Source organism: Chlamydotis macqueenii, chromosome 11, assembly GCF_036417535.1.
Source record: "Chlamydotis macqueenii isolate bChlMac1 chromosome 11, bChlMac1.mat, whole genome shotgun sequence".
In the NCBI taxonomy this organism is placed as follows: domain Eukaryota; kingdom Metazoa; phylum Chordata; class Aves; order Otidiformes; family Otididae; genus Chlamydotis; species Chlamydotis macqueenii.
In genome coordinates this window covers 4,065,601-4,086,003 of record NC_141566.1, presented here as the reverse complement: position 1 = coordinate 4,086,003, position 20,403 = coordinate 4,065,601, and the positions used below count along the sequence as shown (strand labels likewise).

At 41.4% G+C, this 20,403-nt stretch overlaps 1 protein-coding gene across 5 annotated transcripts in view; it reads right to left on the bottom strand.

Moving 5' to 3' along the window:
- Positions 1–19,809, bottom strand: part of ACSL4 (acyl-CoA synthetase long chain family member 4) — a 36,433-nt gene extending 16,624 nt beyond the window's left edge. For 3 of the 5 annotated variants that reach the window (XM_086756447.1, XM_086756449.1, XM_086756452.1), the window contains exons 1-3: positions 19,723–19,809; positions 8,877–8,936; positions 1,380–1,426 (exon numbers count right to left, since the gene is read on the bottom strand). The gene's annotated coding sequence lies outside the window, so the exon portion shown is untranslated. Of the gene's footprint in view, positions 1–1,379; positions 1,427–8,876; positions 8,937–18,934; positions 19,405–19,722 lie in introns of those variants that run through there. The other 2 variants (XM_086756448.1, XM_086756450.1) reach the window with 2 other exon arrangements.
- Positions 19,810–20,403: the final 594 nt, after the last annotated feature.

Sequence of the window (20,403 nt, the reverse complement as noted above, 5' to 3'; positions counted from 1 at the left end):
ATATCATGAGGCAGCACGATAGCTTTTATTCAGGCTGAGCAGTAGCTTTTTCAGAAGCAGTCCTCCTGGTAAAACACTACTCGCTAATAATCAACAACAGGCTAATTTAGAAAGGGAGGAAAGGAACGGGCTCATATTTACTTAAACTCTTTAACCCATGTTCTGGACTGACCGATATTATAAAAAGAAAGACATTTAACTTTTCCATTCTATTTAATCTCCTGTACATTAATTTTATACATTATATTTAAGCTGTTTAGCAGCTTGTATAACTCTGACCAACCACAAAATTTTCCAAGTATTTTCTGTGTACATGTCATAACAGGTACAAAGAACTGAGGATCGTATTTTGACACATTGATTTGCTTACTACTTTCTAATTAAATCTGTATTGACTGATGGTATCTATTAATATGTACTTGTTGCCATTATCTCATCTTTCCCTGCTATTTTCCACTCTTTCTTATTGCATCTGGGCAACAGTGAATTGAAGTCTCTGGATTAAGAGCTGTCCCTTTTTTTACCATATCTGCAATGATGGGGACCTGCTCCTCCTGTCATCTAAGCACTGCTGAGATGCAAATAACACAACGAATTATAACAGTACTGTCATGATTTGACAGGTATTTCACAATCTCCAATTCACATTTTATTACTGATTACCAATACTGAATCTTTAAAACCGAACTAGGGTGCAGAATGGATTGTGAGACCGTGTTTGAAAAATTACATCCTCCTGAGATGATCTAATAATCCTTTCTACGTGCATTAAACGTGCGGTTTTACACGTGAGACGACCTGCAAGCTCACCAAGCAACAAAACTTAATTCAGTGTTGAACGCTAACTTAAGAACTTTTACAGTTTACTGGAACAACTTTATAACATGCTAAAAAAAAAAAAAAAAAAATCTCTTCAGAATGTTCAAAACACTGCCTGAAATTATAAAGTAATGATGAAAATGTCTTAATGGGAAATCATGTTTGTTTTGTCCTAAACCTGGCACCCTGTTGAAATCACTTTTAACCCTGGCATTTGAAGTGCATGTGCACACACACGTCGTACGCTTGCAGCCAGTTACATTGCTGTTCACGTTAGCCAAAGTTAAAGGGTGTGTTTCTTTCACTTTGAAATTTCAGATTTGTTTGAAATATTTTTAAAGTGTTTATAATAACAGATAACTTAGTTAATTTGTACACGTTTCTGGTAATTTAAAGTGTTTCTATCTTGACAAAAATCAGTTGTAATTCTTAACAGAAATCAGTTGGAAAAACTTACTAAGTCCCAAAAAGACAAACGTGGCTTTTTCCTTTGAACATATTCCTACACAAACTGACACATGCACGCACACATAGATATAAGCAAACACAGGTATACTTACAAGGTATCCGACAGCGACGACCGAGTATTTTTCAGTGTCAATTAGATCTGTATTAAAACAGAAAAAAAAGAAAGTATTAGAGGTTGGGATTTTTTTTTTTGCATTGCAGAAAGAGGAGTCTTTAGAACTGCTACCCTAATCCTCCTGAAGAAGAGCAGCCTGTGAATTTAGACAAAGGTGGCACACACTATCCATACAAGAGAGCAATGCTATTTTTGGAAAAGACTAAGCTTGCAGACTACAGTGTACAGATAAAGATGAAGCTACCCAGAAGGAGTTTATTTTTTACAGGAACCACCCCTGTTTAAACATGTTCTGAGTAAAGCTATGAACAGAAGCTTAATTTAATTTAAAAAAAAAAAAAAGGCGAAGAAGAGACTTTCAGATGCCATACAGTCCATTCTTCTGTTGCAGCAAAACCATTATCATTCCTGATGGATGAGCATCAGTAGAAACATTAGCTCAGGACTATCCACAGCATACACTGCCCAAAAGATCAGAGGGAACATGAAATAGAGTTTGGGTACTGAGGTAAGAGGAGAGTTTACAGAACAAAAGCATGGTTATGTAGGCAGCAAGGCTTCACCGGTCCCATGACCCATGAAGAAAGGATGCCTACATGTAACTATACAGATATGGCTTCAAAAATCTACTGTGTAATCGTTCTCTTGGACCACTTGGTTTTATACACAGAAAGCCTTTACCTGATGTTTAACCTAGTTATAGTTTATTAGCCTTCCCCATAAGACTAAGGTTTCAATCAAGGTACCCGTTTTTATGGACTGAAACTGTGTTGAATGTCCCTTGCGAAGTTCTCCTCCAAACATTTTCACTTGAAAATATGGAATAAATAAGAGGTGCAATAATGTTTTCGGTGTTACTGGCACTTGCATGTAGCTGTATAAGCTTTTGATCCTTAACAGGACCATCCCAAACTCATGCTAAATAAATATTTATCATATTTTAAATACAGTGCATAACAGACTGACATACTGAACTTGCAAAAGCACCTCCATACCAATTGCATTTGATTAGAAGCCAAACTTAGCTATTCAAATCACACCTTATGCCTTCAGTCTCTTATTTAAGTAAACTGTAAGAGAAAGGATGAGATGTAACATTCACATTGATGCAGCCCAAAGGACACCTTCAAGGCAAGCCAACTACATATTACTGAAGTATAACAGTTGTGTTTTCAGTAAACTTCCTCTTTCCTCACAAATAAAAGAAGAAAATGTAGCACTCACATGAAAGATTTCACTGTGTCAAAATAAAACTTACTGGAATATTTAGAAAATGTAATATTTTCTATTGACTTACAAAGTTTGTTATTTCTCTCACTCGTGCAGTGTAACTAGCCTATTCAGACACTTATCTATCTGTTTTGGAAACAGCAGAGCTTCCAGTTCTTGATGGAGGAAACACGCGTTCCCAGAAACAGCAATGTGGTCAGGCACAACTACAGTCACAAAACAAAACCAGATTTAGGCTCTCTCCTAGATAGCTGTGTTTTCAGCATCTCCCAAGGATTTCCCTCACGTGAGTAAGCTTCTAGCAATTTTGAAATGGTAGCTCTCTAAACTAGAGTTCATTTATCATTTCAAATTTTCTGGTACAAACACTGTAACAGATACCTGACTCATGAGGTAATATTTTCATTATTATTATTATTATTATACAGTGGGTGTTTACAAAAATTCTATAGCCCAAGCTCAGTATAGAAAACAAATAACCGATGTGAATGCTCACACAAGCACTGACACGGTATTTAACAGAGTGCCACAGGTGGAAGAGGTGTTCTTTGCATGTAACCTGACTTTGAGATCCTCAATTAAAGCTTCAGAGACAGAAAACACAGAACACTGTTCTTGTCCTGCAGCCAGGGCCACAGAACAAAGTCTAAAATCAGAGCACAGGTTCTAGAGCAGAAGAGAAACCCCTCTCTAATTTTTCATTAATTTAACTGAAAGTCTAAGAAACAAGTGGCACCTATTATTTTTTTTTTTAATATAGAAAAAACAGCTTTTAAATAGTCACAAAAGTTTGAGACCAAGTAAGAGCAACAGCATGCATGAGGAACAGGGAAAGGGTTTATGCCTAAACAAGTACCTGTGGCTAAAAATTTTATCCTATGCAGTTTAATTTTAATAAAGCAGCAAATTATTCTCTTTGCTAGGAAAGGCTTTAATTAGTCCAAAACACTGTAAAGGTTTAATATTGAAAGTATGTGAATAACAGTGTTTATTTCCTTCCTCTTGTGTTAAAAAGCTTGCCAGGGATCCAGTTTACTAGGTAACAGCATGATTAGAACACACACTTCTTCTTCTATCTACTTCAACCATTAATTGCAACTTCTAAGATGTTTTTTCATTGTGCTAGGAAAGTCTTCCAGTATGCAAGAAGACACAAGACAGGAAAACAGCAGTATTCTAGCTTCTGAAGAAAACCTGGAATCTGCAGAGCAAGAAGTTGTTTAGTTTAAAAACAACACCGGAGGAAGTCCTGGTTCCCTTGCAACCGAGCTCTTGCCAACTTCAAATGGAGACGCAATCCTGGCTTTAGCATAAGTACGCAGGGCTGACTCTTTCAGGAAGTTCTGAAATCTTCCAAAACAACTATTTCTGGAATTTCTCTAGCATTCAGGCAGATCTAAACATTTTGGAAACAGCAGTAAGCAGCTGTAATTTTTAAGTGGAAAGGTGGTTCTAGTGAAGAAAGTGTGAGTTGGCCTGAATAAGTACACTGGTTATTAGTTACAGTCAGTTTTTGGAAGGGAATTTAATCAGTATCTAGTAGTCCTGAATTTGTTCCAGTACTAGAACTGAAAGATCCTAGGATTTCAAAAAGAAACTACAGAAAGACAGAAATCCCACACTGCCAGAAAGATGCAGCAAGCTCAAACACAGTAAACAAATGAGTGCATACTACCAGGCTCTCTACAAATTTTTATTTTCCAGATTTATACCTGTCACACACAAGAATGAGAAAACACTTATACAGATGAGAAGACTGATTAAATAGCAAAAAGAGTTAGAGGAATCTTCTTGCTAATTACAACTCTTTGGGGGTTAGAAAGATTGAAAGAAAAAGTAAGGGAAATTATTCAGTTTTTACATCATGTCAGTTTTTATGAAAACAAACTCTGCCAATATTAATAGAAGTTACTCATAGTAGGGGAAAAAAGTACACGAGGTCCTATTTTTGTTCCTTTCTCACAGGCAGATTTCTACATGCTCTCCTCTTACACAATTCTGTACGGCAAAGGGCAATGACAACTCCAAAGGTAACCTAATCAAATGCCAGCAGGTTTCAGAAGTACCTCTGTGTTCTATCAAGGCAGCAGTAACTCAAAGCCTGAGTTTTCAAGAGTTCTTACTGTGTCTGAACAGAAATACCAGCACCTATGTCCCCACAAACAGGGAGAGGGGAGGTCAGACACAGCGGATCCTGATGGAAGCCAAGGGTCCCTGTTTAAATATATACATTCTATTTCAACTAGAAAAACCATAAGGAGTATTAGGAAATCTTGTTTCTCTTACTGCTGCTGAAAAAGTAGTTAATACAATGTTTTACTTAGCTACTAAACAAAGATCAGATTTATTTTTGTTTTCAATAAAAATATTGTTGTCCTTTATACTCACTACTTCTGTTTTGCTACCTCAGAACATATATGCATCTAATGTGGACCAGAAAAAAAAATAAAATCAATTTATAAGTGTCAAGTGTTATACATCTAATTCTGCAACAACTACTGTAATGAAAAGCAGACCAGCCACGCTTCCCCAGTATTTCTCAATCTATTAGATAACAGACTGGTGTGAAACACTCTCTCTAATCTCATAACATAAGGGCAAGCAAATATTTGGTGAAAGGGTAAGAGCAGTTTGTGTGCCCCAAAGGCAGAAAACAGCCGGCCTCCCAAGGCGAGATTCCACAACTGAAAACTGTCCATTGAGAATACACTGAATTGGGGAAGTATTTCCTCTAGACCAACCTCTATTACTTTTGCTTTATTAAATTCTATCCAAAATCTGCACTGAAGATACCCGAGGTTCATTCACTCCAGTGCTTCCTCTAGACTAGAGGAAGTCATATCCATCATTGCACAATGTAAGGAAACCAAGCACCATCAGGTGCTTTGTGTTTTTCAAGTAAGGATGAAGAAGTACAGGAAATAATCTCCCTGGGTAAAAGTTTTTTAAAATTTATCCCAAGACCATGTATTTACGCTTACGCCGGCTGGATACAACTACTTCACCGATTCCTGGAGTGCATGCATTCAAGTTCAGGCTCTGATCAAGTCACAGTATTAGGCTTAGACAAACGTTAGTGATGTTTTACTCAACAAGCCAAAACAGGAATGAACGACATTACCCTAGCTGCATAGATTAAATATTAACACTCACTTCCTGGCCTTAAATCTGGTATGCTACCAAACATCTGCACAGCGTGACCTAGGAGGAATTGTATGTACTCCTGCAATGACGCATTAGAAATACTTAGTGGTAAAATTTTATTTCCCAAAATAAAATAAAATAGTAAGTTGAATCTATTCCTACATAAGAACGAAAGTTAGGAGAGGGTAAACACTGAATCATTCTTTTTTTAAGTAGGATTCAACTAACAGATTAGTCTGACCAAAGCTTAGTAAAACATGAGCACAGGAGATGGAGTCATTAAAAGCCACTTCCTTTATTTATAAATTTCCTCACATCCAGCAGCATTGCTCTGTAATAACCTTTTTGTGAAAGGAGCAGCTCAAACAGTAAAACGTTAAAGAGCATGAACACAAGCCCAGTCTGGCAGCCAAACACGCCAGGTAACGACAGAGATCATCATAACCCCTCTTACGCTCCCCTGAGAGCCCCGTTACGTCGACCTCCTGCCTTCTACTGCAATCCCGACACACTGGTGTGCGCTTCTCCCTTTTGCTGTGCTTACCCTCACAGATTAGACGCTTGCTTTCTTGCCAGCAGCGACTGTTGTGTAGTTTAACAGACAAAAGTTCTAAATATAATTCCGTATTACTTCAGAAACCCTATATCTTCAGCTTTCATTTTGACAAGAAATTCTGCCACCAATTTTACATTTACCTTTATTGCTTTTCAAAAACTCCATCACCTCTCAGTCTCTCATCAATGGCATTAGGTTGCTTTCTTGTCAGACACTGGGCATAATTTAGGTAGTGAATTTAATGACATACTTTAAAAAAAAAAATTAAAAAAAGAGGGAGGGGGGATTTTTTCTAAAGTTCTTATGAGTTTTTCAAAATTCTGTGGGAGCAGTCAACAAGAGGAGTTGAGAAACACACTTTCCCTTTTCTCTTAGGAGCTCGCATCCAAATGCAAATTCCTTCCTTTTTTTTTTTTTTTGTGACTAAGCAGAAAGAATTAGGCTTTCTTATTTGCAATTTGAATAAATTCTCTCCTTGCAGATGTTCTCACATACAGACGACTGGGTGTGCACTGAAAAAAATACAAGTTTAAGAAAACTGTTCCCACCCATGGTCATTTGAGATGGTAGCCCCTGAGATTTCAAGCAGGAGTCATCTCTATTTTTCATTTCCATTGTGTAACTAGTCAAGCTGCAGAGGAAAATGGTTTGAGAGTCCCTAAAAATGAGGAGCATTGGAAGCAAGCATATTTTAATCTTTTGCACAATCACAGTATTTTCCAGCGAAAAAGTGATGATGATTTTTGTATGTTTCAGGAATTGAATTTTATTGTGGTCTCAAAGCAAAATTTCAGCACAGCCTATTGCTCAGTTCATGGTGAATTTATCCTATCACTTTCTGGCCAAACACACATATATTCATCTCTAGATGTCTGTCCTCCCTAGATGTCTGTCATCCCTAGATCCACACCTGGAATTCCCAGCTAAAGATTTACCTGAGACAGGACTTTATACTGCAGCTTTTTGCTCACTTCAGACTTTTCATGAGTGATCTTCCTTTCTGCTACTTCCACGTTCTCTACGATAGACTGAGATATCTTTAGGGTACATTCCTTTTAATGACATTATTTGGCAACTCAAGTATTTATTTTTATAAGGGAGATCTGGAGGTACAGACTGAAGATGAGTTGTACATATACCAACTTAATCAGAGAAGCTGGGAATTTTACCCACCAGCAAGGAAGATAATACTGGCGATGGCATTTTCTACCAGGGAAGACAAGCTTACTGACCCAACTCACTTTGTCATAACAGTTCTTTGATTTTATCTGCACTTCAAAAATGAGGTGAGATGACCAAGCAAATTTCAGTATATTTTCTCCTACACAGCAAAGTGCACATTCAAGTTTTCAGATTTAACAACTCTAAACGCTATTTTGTTCAATCTTCTGAGCAGCGTAACACCACCAGAACAGGTAAACAACGCAAAAGTAGCCTGAACATGAACGTTCCTACTATGACAGGAGAACAAGGTAGAAACTAGCACAACTGTTAGAGAAAAGAAGTTAAAAGGACAACACCTCAGACCTCTGAGACAGTTCTAAACAGCAAGGTTTTGAACTTTACCACCTACCAATACACATGCATGCACATTTATCACACTTATTTACAGGCACCAACATGCTTGATTAAGGTGTACAATTTCAGAGGCAGGCAGCTTTTGATGTTCTTAGTCCAAAATACCCAAGTAGCTTCTGCAACACAGCAGAGGACACACTTCCAGGACCGGGGTTACAATATCCCGTGCTCAAAGCCCGAGCTGGAAGCAGAGACAGCGGAGAACAAGCCAGCTCTGGCCAAGGAGGCGCGTAACCCTGTTATCACATGATTGTGCCTGTGCTGATATGTCCTACCCCTCAGCAAAACTTACTAGCGCAGGACAGCTGGGGGCTAACACAACCACAGAGCTTCCTGAAAGGAATTTGTTCAAGTCCTGCCAGCACTGAAGACATTAAAAAAAGTGTGCGTGACTATTTGCAGCAAACCACACAGCTAAAACTCAAGTGGCTTGATGGCATGACTTGATATTTGGGTAACTAGATCGCCTTTAATATGGAATAAAGCAGGAGTCACAGTAGCAACTGCAAAAGAAAGAAGCTGTTTGTACAGCACTAGACTAAACAGACAGTAAAGTGGTCTTAACAGATTTTGAAGGAAGCACGAAGAGGAAACTGACGCTCTTGATCATTCTTTCAACTTATTTTTAGGAACTTTTTTGCTCTGAAAAGGGACAAGGGAAATCCTTAGTACGACACTGTATCACAACAGCAATTCTATGCTTAGTAATAAACAAGATATAATTTAATTTGTTAACAAGTGCAGTGATACTCAAAAAGCTAATATTGTCAGAAAGTTATTCCATTTTCAACTTCAAAATACACAGGCCCCACTCCACGTCTACCAGTATTTGGATCGATCATTATAGTGATGGTAGGGCAAAGCTCCCTGTTGGAAAGTTTTAGTAAGGGTTACTTAAGTGCCCGCTGCCTAGTTATTGTCAATCTTACTGCTCACTAGCACACAAAAAAACAAGTCACTCTTTACCTTTAATGTAACTGCAATTCAAATGTTCTAGGTAGGCAGGTCAATAAATTCACGAAAAATCTAAAAAGAAAAAAAATTAAATAGTGAAAATTCTCGGTATCTGTTAGGTTATAAACATATCTAAACACATTAGTCAATCCACATTTCCCTCGATTGGTAACATGAGCTTTGGCAGCTGTTTGTTGTCAATACCATTTGTACAATTGCAAAATGCTACCTGCTACTCGAAAACATGGAACAGGCTGCTCACTTACTTTAGATCAGGGGATACCATTAGAAACCCATCATATTATCATTCCAAATTTTCACCTAAATTCCATGTTCTAAGTGCCTTCAGATGTTTGTAGGATGTAACATGCTGCCAAACACTGTGCCTGTGCCTCAACCATAAAGCTTCAGCGACCCAGCATTCACAGCTTACCTTCTTTCAAAGATAAATCTACTTAATGCTATCCAAGTTACAAAAACATTTTTCATTTTCAGCTCTTTAAGGAAAGTTAAACTTATAAACCCTGAGGCAATAGGTAACAAATTTATTAAACTGCTTTGTCTGTTTGAGGAACACTGATGAATTACATTAAAGAAATGGCCAACAGAAACCTTATCCGCCACGGCCTTTCCGAGAATAAGATCGCACACTTCCCATTACATTTGCATCCAATGTCTGGGCACAGGTCACGACTCAGAAAGGCAGGAAAACAAGCGTTAAAACAGTTCATGTGGTCCTGAAACATCATACTTCAGGTATAAAGTAGCATTAGCATACACACAAGCTCTACTTCTATCTTATTTCCATGCATGTATTCCAGACCCATCAGACCGCAGTGAAAGCAAGCCAGGTATTCGGGTAACAGCGAGAAGATTTCCCCAAAGCCCTGCTCCTCCTGCCATTAACCCTTCTGCCTCTGCGTGCTCTTCTTTTTCTCCACACTGCAGTTCAGGCTGATTTGGCCTGGGTTAAATGGAGATTATTTTCCAATCAGCAGTAACTGTAAGTGGGTGTAGGTTATATCTGAGTAACCATAGTGTTTTTGCGCTGGGCAATGTGGGGAGAAAGACTACAAGGCTGGTCACCTTTTCATCCTGTTAATTAGGGAGCGTGATCCAGAAAGAGCCTTACGCTTACTTCTGACCATTCTGTGTATGCGATTGTCATCCATCAAACCATCTTCGAGCATTCAAATAACCCAAACTCAGCTCAAAGCTGGAACAAGTTTTTATCTTCTGTTGTGTTAGACTAAAATTGCCAGACTGTTTAGCATGCTCTCTTTTTCAGCTGAGTTTTATGGAACTGTAACATACACTGCATAGGTGTTGTTATTTAAAGGCGAGCAAGAAGACCAAGCTCCAGTGAAATACCGGAATACCTATACAGCTTCTCTCATATGAGAACGGCAAGGAGAACGTACAATCCATGAACAAGCCAGACTGAGTACTGACAACCCCAGAACGGCAAAAAGTAGCATACTGATACGAGCAGGATGCTCTCCGTGGTTTTCTAAGGCATAATCTTGCTCCGACTCCTGTTCCAAGTCCCTTTCTCACCCAGTGCTTTTTACTGCAGAACGGCAAGCCTGGTTTCACCTTCCAGTTGTTCCTCTTCCCTGTGGTGACACATTTCATAATGAAAGCATTTCTGACCAAGCTGTTTGAACAGAGGAGCTCACGATAATGCAAAACTATTTGCATACTTGTGAAATAAACAGAGAAATCATTTTCATAATGAAAATTAAACACATCTCTCTAACAAAGGCACAAACCCGAGGCTATCTTAAATTCAGTAACGAATTATACTGTGTAAATACACAGCATGAATCAGCTGTATGTACAGCTGTCTTCATGGAAAGTAATGTGCAAAATGACAAACTAACCGGCTGCTATGGACAAACTGCACTTCCTACTGCCATGTCAGATGCAAAAATACCTCAGGCACCACAAACCAGCGTCTCTTGCTGCTTTTTCTTTTTTCCTTTCTATTGCTGTATTACTTTGCTGTTATTTGACATTATACCAGCACCTGCAGATTTACCCTCTCAACTCTTCTATGTCACATTCATAGCTATAGAAAATATTGTTGTAAAACTACACCTTACTGATATAGTATTGCGATTCTTTTAGCATGTATGCTTTCATTGTGCAAAAAACCCAAAACCAAAACAAAAAGGGCCACACCAAGAACAGAAAAAAGGTTAGAGAGGTTAGCACTTAAAGCAAATTTCAAGATATAAGCCAACTTGAGCAAATTACATTATTGAATTGACATAAACATGACCTCACGTGTCATGGAGACTCCAACAGAGAAGTGAAAGCAACGCAGCAAGCCTGCTGCTTCTCTATCAGCGTCTCCAAGTGCAGGTTCCTGGCACCCAACTCCATCCAAAGCCAGACCGTGGCAATCCCACTTTGACTGTTCCCTTGGGCTGCAGATTTTGCAGGCAGCCAACTATACGTAACTTTTCAGGCGAGCCAGTCGCCTGACATAGCTCCCTACTCAGTCATGCAAGTGCCGGTGCAAGGGAGGAAGCAGAAACCTCGGTTTAGCTGGGCTGTCACAGAATTACCCGCACCTTTACAGTGTACCTTTGTAAGCACTTTAAACAAGCATGAAATGCAGCTACCGCTGAAAGAAGTAGCCTCCACGCATTTTTTTTTTTTTTCTGTCCCAGCCCATCCCTTCCCTTTTGCCACGAGCCAGAGTGAGTGAGTGCTGGCTGCAGCTTTTACAAGCTTCCTGTGTTCATGGAAGGGCAGTATTGGGGGGGGGGGGGGGGGAAGCAACCAGAAGCTGTAGCATGATAACTGACTTACTTTTATCTTTATTGAAAGCCACAAAAAACCCACCAAACCTTATTCCCAAACACTGAAATGTCCTATTAAAATTTTATTACAGATTAATTTTATATACTCCAAAACACTTTAATATGCATCATTTGTTATTTATTGACGGTCAGGAGTGAGTAATCTTCCTAATCCACAGTGGCTGCATGGTACAGGAGACAGCAGCTGACCACCGCCTTGACAGTTTAAGCTATGAAACGAATGCCCTCATTCATAAATTTCTGGGGTTTTGCTGTGAGCCAACATTCCGCACACAGCGATTCGCAGTTCCCAGCTCCTCAAACCTAACTAGCATTTCTGAAGTAGTGGCATTTCCTAGGCTGCTCAACTCCTCTAGCTTCCAAAACATTTGTTGAGAATGACTCACTGTGTATTCTACTTATCATGTACTTCAGGTAAACTGAACATAATAAGATCTTTCCAAAAATTATTGCATGTATAACTGCTAGAGAGGAAACCTCAAAGTACCTGACAGACTGCTTAGGCAATGGGAAGTGTTTCACTAAGTCTGACCAGTTACATCAATTTACTATTTTTTTTTTTTTCCAGCAAGATACTTGCATCTTCTTATCAGCAAGTATTCCAGTACGGGCTCCTTGTAACCGTACCCCTTGCTCCACGCAGCGTGACACTGCTGGCAGCACTCATTTTAATGTGGAAAGACTCATTCAGCTGTCATAAGTATGTGCAGATCTGTGAACTGCAATGTTACGTGAAGTTAGATCAAACGTTCTGTAGTATCTGCTCATCTGTGGCCTAACTGGGCAGACAGGGAGTGCTCTTCACATTTCACTGGGTGTGAGAAACTGACAATGCACAGCATTAGAGGAATACTCATTATTTGCAGTCTGATGTTTCTCTAAACACAACTTTTAGATTTGTTGGGTCAAGCTGTGCAGGTGGCTCCTAGCATACTGAAACACACATAATAAAGTTTACAAAATAGTAACTTATTTTAAATATCAAGTCAAACTTGTGGCCAGATGAGCAATCCTTACATGAACACGATTTATTATTTTTTAATTTTGGGAAAGTTCTTATTTTAGCAAATACTGTTGCATATGAAGTTTGCTATTGAGCAGAGCAAGCTGGATGTAGAATGAGCAACTCAGTTGTTCAGTTTCCAGAAACACACCATACCTTTAGCTTTAAAAAGACCAGCAAGAGGTTGACTTCAGTTTCAGGCTCCTCAGCACATGTTATCCCAAACCAAGTGTAGTTTGTATGTTATAGCAGAGTGGCTAATATAAAAAATTTGAGGATGGGAATCAACAGGTGTGTCTGCTTGATGCTGTGGAGGGTAAAGATAGGATCAACAGAGGAACAGCGTGTCTCCTCCGTGCCTACGGCCGGCTCTTGTTCGGAGCTGCCCACACTAGGCACGGAGCCAGCCCCTCTGGCTGCCTATAGCTGGGGCCTTGGGGTTCCACAGCAAGAGATGGGCAGCTTGGAAAATAATCACAGGAAAAGGTATCTGATGTATCAGTATGACAGTGATTCTGTCTGTAAAGACATCTGTGCAACTGAGGAACAGTAAGAAAAATTCATTTGCACTAGCAGACTGTTAAAGAAAACCAAACACCAGTGTTAAGTCTGCTCTTACTGTGACACGTAACAAAGATTTTCTGGCAGGCAGGAAAGAAGAGCCTTAGGGCACATGTGTGCTCTGCAGAAACCATTTATTTGTTTTACATTTCTCTTCCATGAAACTGAATTGGCAAATACAAACCAAACATGCTTATAACAGCTACCAGCACTGAACAGAATTTCTCTTTGTGGTATCACATACTTACTACTGGAACTTACTCAGTTCCTCTCTGTGCCAGTATTTCTCTACTCCTAGAAGCAGGATTTGTGCAAACAAGGCTCTTAAAGGGTTAAGGGTCACTTTCCAAAGAGGACAGTTAAGTTACTTTAAGGGCTACTCTCTGGATGGTGTCTAAGGGACACAATGGTTACAGAAGTGGGGAAGGTCTGGTGGGCAGAGGCATGGCTGAAAACACAACTATTAGGGAATGGGAATAAATATGTTAAGAAATAAGCAGCGACTCTTGCATGCTTGAGACTTGTTTTGAGTTGTGTTGTTTAAGGGTCAAAAGCTCCAGCACGGAAATGAAGGTGTTTTGCAGTGCCGAGTCCCCGACCCGCAGGAGTCCAGAGGTGTCAAACCGCGCACCAGCGCACAAACGGGCGTTGCTGCTCACCCAGCCTTGCACACACAGCGTGCCTGTGGACTGCCGTGGAAGAACGACATTCAGTAAGAGTTTAGCTAAAGGGGCTATTACTACTCAGGTTATTTTTCTAAAGTTACACAGCAAACACACAAACGAGCACCTTTATGAACTAGAGATCCAGCTGCAGCAACTACAGCGGAAACCGAGTAACTGCACATAGAGAGGAAAACCTCAGTGAAGATGTGGTTCAGAATGCACATCTTTTATCTTATAATGCACAGGTTTAGGAAAAAAAAACAACCAACCACCATCCTTTCATGTTACTTCAATCTACTGTTGTGCCTCCTAGAATGTAAGTCACATTCATCAAGAGTTATTTAAATCTGAGATGGTACAAAATTAGGTAAAGCACCTAAGCAGAACAAGGATCAGAGTACACCGTACCAATACTACTTTCACTTTAGGATGAGTTGCACAGTGTGATAAAACAGCTAAAAACCCAAAGAAAAAAAAAAAACAGGTCTACTTTACAGATCTAACAAGTAATCTTGCAAAATATGACCATTAGCTAGATGCTAATTTTTTTTTTTTTTTTACATTGGCCATGCTTATAGTAGAACAAAAGCACAATGAGGTAGGCTAAGTGTGTCATTAACATACCTTAAAAATAATTATGTGTTTTCAATAGATTTAAATATTTCCAAAGAAATCCCCTGAACATAAGCATTTCTGTAACCATCTTAGTATTACTCACTTCCAATCTTTTTTTTTTTATCATAAGGAGAGCTAAAACAGAATACCACTTCAAAGTTATTAAAATAATAAAGTCCCTTTAATTATTACAAATTTTAAGAGTTCAAGTACTGGAATGTAATGTGCTATTTTAAGCCTGTCCTTGTCATGTCAACTTGTTTCTAATTTCAGAGACTTTCAAGCATACTTAGATATTTTTAATTGATAAATACATTAATATTCTAATTGCCCTTATGCACCTATGCTAGTAAAACATAGTGTATGAAAATATGGGCATTTTCCCTGCACATTAACGAAACTGATGAACAAAAATCTTAAGATGAGCTGCAGTGTCATCACAGAGTTTAAAGTAAAACAGATGTGCATACAGGGACTCTGCTCTGCTTTTTAACACTGAACAGCTGCTATTGACAGACCAATGAATTTATAATAAGAATTAAAAAAGAAATATAAATCTACTGCCTAATAGTCAAGTTACAAGTACGCTTTTAGAAAAAGATCCTCAACTGATGAAGCAGCAACATAGTCTAGGGAATCAACAGTCACACCAACATATGCTGAAGGAAATACAGGTTCGTTAGTTTTGTCTTCGCTGAACAACACTGGTATTCAAGTATAACAGATTTAAGAGTCTCAGATTTAGAGTGATAACGAAGGATCCACCTCGGATCACTTTAAATCTGAGACTCTAAGTCTGTGATAATTGGAGGATCACTTTATCTCTACCTTGGAGATAAAGATATCTCACCTTGAAGCCCAGTGAACTCTCAGCTGCACAATATCCATCGATTTGGCATTAACTGTACTACAAAAACCATGCAAAACTTAAATACAGAAAAAGACTTTTTCTCAGTATCTAGGATTCCTTACAAAATATTCTACTGAGGTGAAAAGCCCTCTTTGATCTCAATGGAAAGTCCAAGTGCTTAGTTAGCTCTCTCCGAAGCAAAGAAAGATGGAAACAATTCCTCACATCCTTCACATTACACGGCTATTAATACAAAAGCAAAGCAAATAAAATGCAGGCTGACTTTTTGATGTGGGAGTATTAGCTCCAACCTCACTTCCATCACAAGCAACTCGCATACAAACTTTAAAAATCATCCATTATACCAACTGACATTCTGGCAACACGTCGACTAAAGGAAAACATTTCCCACCCCTCCCAGCCCCAACCCCAATCACCTCTCCTTACTTGTTCGGCTCCTCCATTTCTCAAGGTCCCCTGTGCTATTTATTTCCTTACTGAAAACTGGTTCAATGTGCCTTCTGAGTTTTCTACTATATTTGGGATCATCCTAAAATCTAAAATAACTCTCCAGCCAATGGTACCAACATGCCTCGCTCACACACGCTCCTCATATCCAACCTCTGCAGAAGATCAAGTTCAGGCCAGCACCAAATTTAGTCCTGACTCAAAAGCTACTACGAGCCACGGCAGCCCAGGTCAAAAGCAGAACAATGGCCTGAATAGTAGAATGGCTTCCTATCTAGGGCAACAGCAACAGCGTAAGGAATTTCCACCCCCACCACTCATTCCTAACCTCTGTATCATGCGCTTCGTCAGGTAAACAATACTATGCACATCTGGCACATGATTAAAGCCGTATCTTGATTACAAGTGCGTCTTATATAAGAAGTATTAGATAAGAACTGATAGCCCTAAGAAGAAGTGGGGCTGGGAAAGCAGATCTGCTGTGGTTAATTTAAGTTCTGTCCAATTATTTTTGTTCCTCTTGGCCAAGTGGCTCAATGCAGATCACGCTAGGTACCTACGGCAGAAAAGAAAACTGAAACCACATCTCCCAACAGTTCTGGCAACCGGCCAGAAATCTCTCTTTTTGCGAGCACAAATCTTACGCCACACAGCATCTTTTATTTCACATTCATACAAAACAGGACTAGACTTCTCGCAGTTCCAGCCTATCCAGGATTAAGGCAAGGCTCTCCCCATCCACCACTCAGACCACAAAGAGCAGCCTGTGAGAAAGGGCCTTGGCTTCACCTCCACCATAGATCGTTACAGAAACCTGTCACACCACCTCCTCTCCGTGCCACACAAGTTACTCTGTGAGCAAGTGGCCTCAGAAGAAATAACCAGTGCTGCAGTCAGCTTTCATTTCTATGTGCGTATCTACAGAGTTCAAGATTTTGAGGAAACATACAGTTACTAAGAGTGTCAGCAGATTACAGGCAATCCGAATTTCCCCCCTCACCCCAACAAAAAAAACCAACACACCAAACAAGGAAACAAAAGAAAAGCAAAGCAAAGTAATAGTAATCCCTGTGCACTGCAAAGCATAGCTCTGCTAGCAGAGGAGAAGTACCTCAAGCTTTTCCTTGGGCCCTCCCGTACAGTCTATTCCACTAGCACCTCCCAAGTGGAAAGGTAACAGAGAGCGATCCCAGCTACGTGGAGAAGAGCTAACTTTGAAACAGAGATGAACACCAAAGCAGTCACTCTCTAGTTGCTGTAGAATGCAGGAAAATTAAATAGTGTGGGCAACTTTTGAGATATGCCTTCCACAAAAAGGGTGGAAGACATTGCACAACCTAAATAATGATCCAATGAACAAAACTAAGTTTTGTTTCTCAGGAAATTGCTTCCCTCCTTCCAAGAAACTTCCTTCTCTCCTGAGAAAAAATGCCCTGAAGCACAGTGACCACATGCTTAGTTGTGTATAAAATGAAGATTTCCCGTAATAATTAACTCCAACTCTTTTTTAGCTTAAGTAATTCCTTATTAAGAACAATTTTCTTACAAACAAGCACTCATTCATTTATCATGTTAACTACCTGACTATTTATTAATCATTAACTTCAATAGAATCTGCATGTTTGCTTGGCTCAGGCTACTGTTTAATAATTCATTTGAGTATTAGCTTCATTTAAAACAGTGAAATGGGGTGCACCTGTTTTCCTAGATACGCATCTTAACGTCGCTTGGAATATATTTGTATCTAACATCTTGCCTTAGCAATTTGTTTGCGAGTGATTTCTCTAGTTTTATAAAAGGGCTGAAGCATAATCCTTGTGTTAGAAGGAGGTGTCATCCACTGAACACTGGTAATTTAGCATGCTGAAAATTTATAGCTGCTGATAAATGTTATTCAATCAGCAGACAACGGGCAGCCCGGTCGCTTGCTTGTGCTGTACAGGTTACACATGGTGTTAAAGATAACACATGCGTACAGTTTGCATGAGATGCAAATACCTGAATAATTAAGACATCACAAAAACCTTACTATAATGGGGTTTTTAAGGAGGGGAGGATGTCTTGCCTGATTCAAGTTTATACAACTCTGTATTTTAAGACCACAGTGAAGTGGAACAAACAAACACATAAATTAGAAGGAAGTTAAAAATACATTACATGTTTTCTAAAATAACTTTTATGTGGAAATATTTAAGGCTTCTGTAGAACTGTACAGAAACGCAAACTTTGTATCCATGCATGAAAAAAAAGTATGAAACAAATGAAGCCAAAGAACCTTTCTGATACTGTGGAGCACTGTTAATTATCTCTCTTGTTTGGGAGAAAAGTCTAGTTTGGAGATTTATTTAAAATATAAAAAACTTTCACATCTTAGGAAAAAAAAATCCATGTCTTTAATAGTTGCAGTTAGTCTGAGATTACAAACTTGAAAGATTCAAGAAGTAGAACTTAATTTAAAAAGATCAAGATCCTATGTTTCTAATTGCTATTTGTAGCTTTATTGTTGCACTTCAGATTGGCAAGGCTATAAATACAAGTTTATCTGGAATAGTAAATGACAAAGCATGTTGTATTTGCGTTTCCGTGCTTCAGCAGTCCAAGATGAAAAGAGCAAAGTAAGGACAGCTGTTACCTTTAACCTGACAATCACCTTTTCCCAGCATCAGGGAGTCCAGCTGCCCATTTCCTTTCCAGGAAACAACCCTTAATTTACGCCAAATGTCTCTGTAGCCTCCATCTATACATATTGAGCATCCTCATTAAAAAAAAAAATATCAAATATGAAACAATTATGGTGGAAAAAAATGGGTTAGAGTACAAAATAGTTCAGAAGTTGCTATAATTATTTCACTGAAGCATTAGGACAGCAGCGGCAGGTACGCGAGGTCTGTGCAGCCCACGCTGGCCTTGGCCACGCTCTCCCGGGGCAGGGAGGGATGCAGGACACACACACTGGCTTTGCAAAGAAGCTTCAAAAATCCACAAAGCCTCCAAAGATATTTTGCAACACCGCAAAACGAAACTGATCTCAGAGGAACCGGACGAAATAAAAATATTCAAACGGTTTCTTGCCTTACTTTAACCGGCGCTCTTAGGAGGCAAAATAAAACGCGGGCCCTGTGGATGGCGTTGAGCAATGAATCACACTTTCCTGCGTTTCTGCGTGAGCTACATCAGCATCAGACCATATCCTGAGCCCAGCCTCCTTTCCTGCATCTCGGGGGCGGCGGCGGGGGGGCTCCGAGGGAGGAGGCAGCACGGTGGATGCGGCGGGCGGGCGCAGGAAACCCGGGGCGCGGGCCGGGCGGGCAGGGGATGCTGCTGCCGGCCGAGAGCAACGGCGCTTGGTGCTCAGCCCCCGGAGGGCTGAGAAAATGGAGAGGGGAGGGTGGGAAACAAGGATGGAGTGGCGACACCGCCCCAAGAGCGGGGCTGAGGCCGGCTGACGGGGAGGGAGTTACGGAAAGATGCTCGGGCAGGTGGGGAGCGAGGAGCCGTAGCGCGGAGAACGGACGCTCTGCGCTTCCAGTCCATTGCCCGCCACCTGCTCCCGGGTCAGCGGCCGGTACCAGCTCCCGCCCAGTGCCTACCGCGCTCCCCGGGCGCATCCTCCCGGCCCCAGCTCCAGGGAGGGACCTGACCCCGCGTTACCCCCCGCTCCTTCCCTCAGCTGACCCGGCTGCCTCCGCCCAGGCGGGCGGCAGCCCCGGTCCCACCCCCGGCGGGGGCGGAGGACGCTGCGGAGGGGCGCGGGGGCGACCCCCACTTCTCCCCAAATGCCGCCGAGAGGCGGCTCAGGGGGAACCTGCCCTCTGTCCCTCCCTTCCCGCCACTCGGCCCGGGCCGCGCCCGAGCGCCTACTCACCTCCCCCGACCGCCTCGTCCCGGCGGAGAACGGGGCCCCGCGGCTCTACCGGCTGCTAAAATGGCTGAGGGAGCCGGGGGGAGCGCGGAGGGGGCGGAGCGAGCCCCCGCTCTGGCGGCTCCGCCGTCCAATCCTCCCGCCGCCTCCACCTCCCTGACGCGCCCGCAGCGGAGGAAGGGGCGGGGGCGGGCCCGGAGCGAGGCCACCGCCGGTCGGGGGGGGTCCCCGGGCGGGAGCCGGGCGTGAGGCGGGAACGGGCCCTCGGCGCGGCCGCGTCTCGATGCGTCCCCCCCTTTCCTCAGGGGGTCCGCAGCCGGATGGAGAGGGGGGAGGATGGCAGGGGAAAGCGGGCTGCAGATTTCGGCAGAGCTCTGTCACCCGGCTGTTGCTGTGTGCGTTCTCCGGGGGGGGGCTGACAAAAAGCCGTGGGACAGTCAGGCCCCTGGGCACGTGGCAAAAACCGCTTCGAGCGCCAGGCCGCCCTGCGCACAGCCTCCCTGCCCGAGCTGGCAGCTCCGGATCGTTCTGGCTGGCCTAGGCAGCGCGGAGGTTTGGTGCCCAGCTTCGCCTCCTGGCAATCTGGAGACCACCAAGCGGAGTAGGAGGCCCCCACGCTCTTTGCTCAGAACAGAAGAAATGGGTTTCATCCGCAGCGCTAGCGAGAGCAACTGGGATTACTCA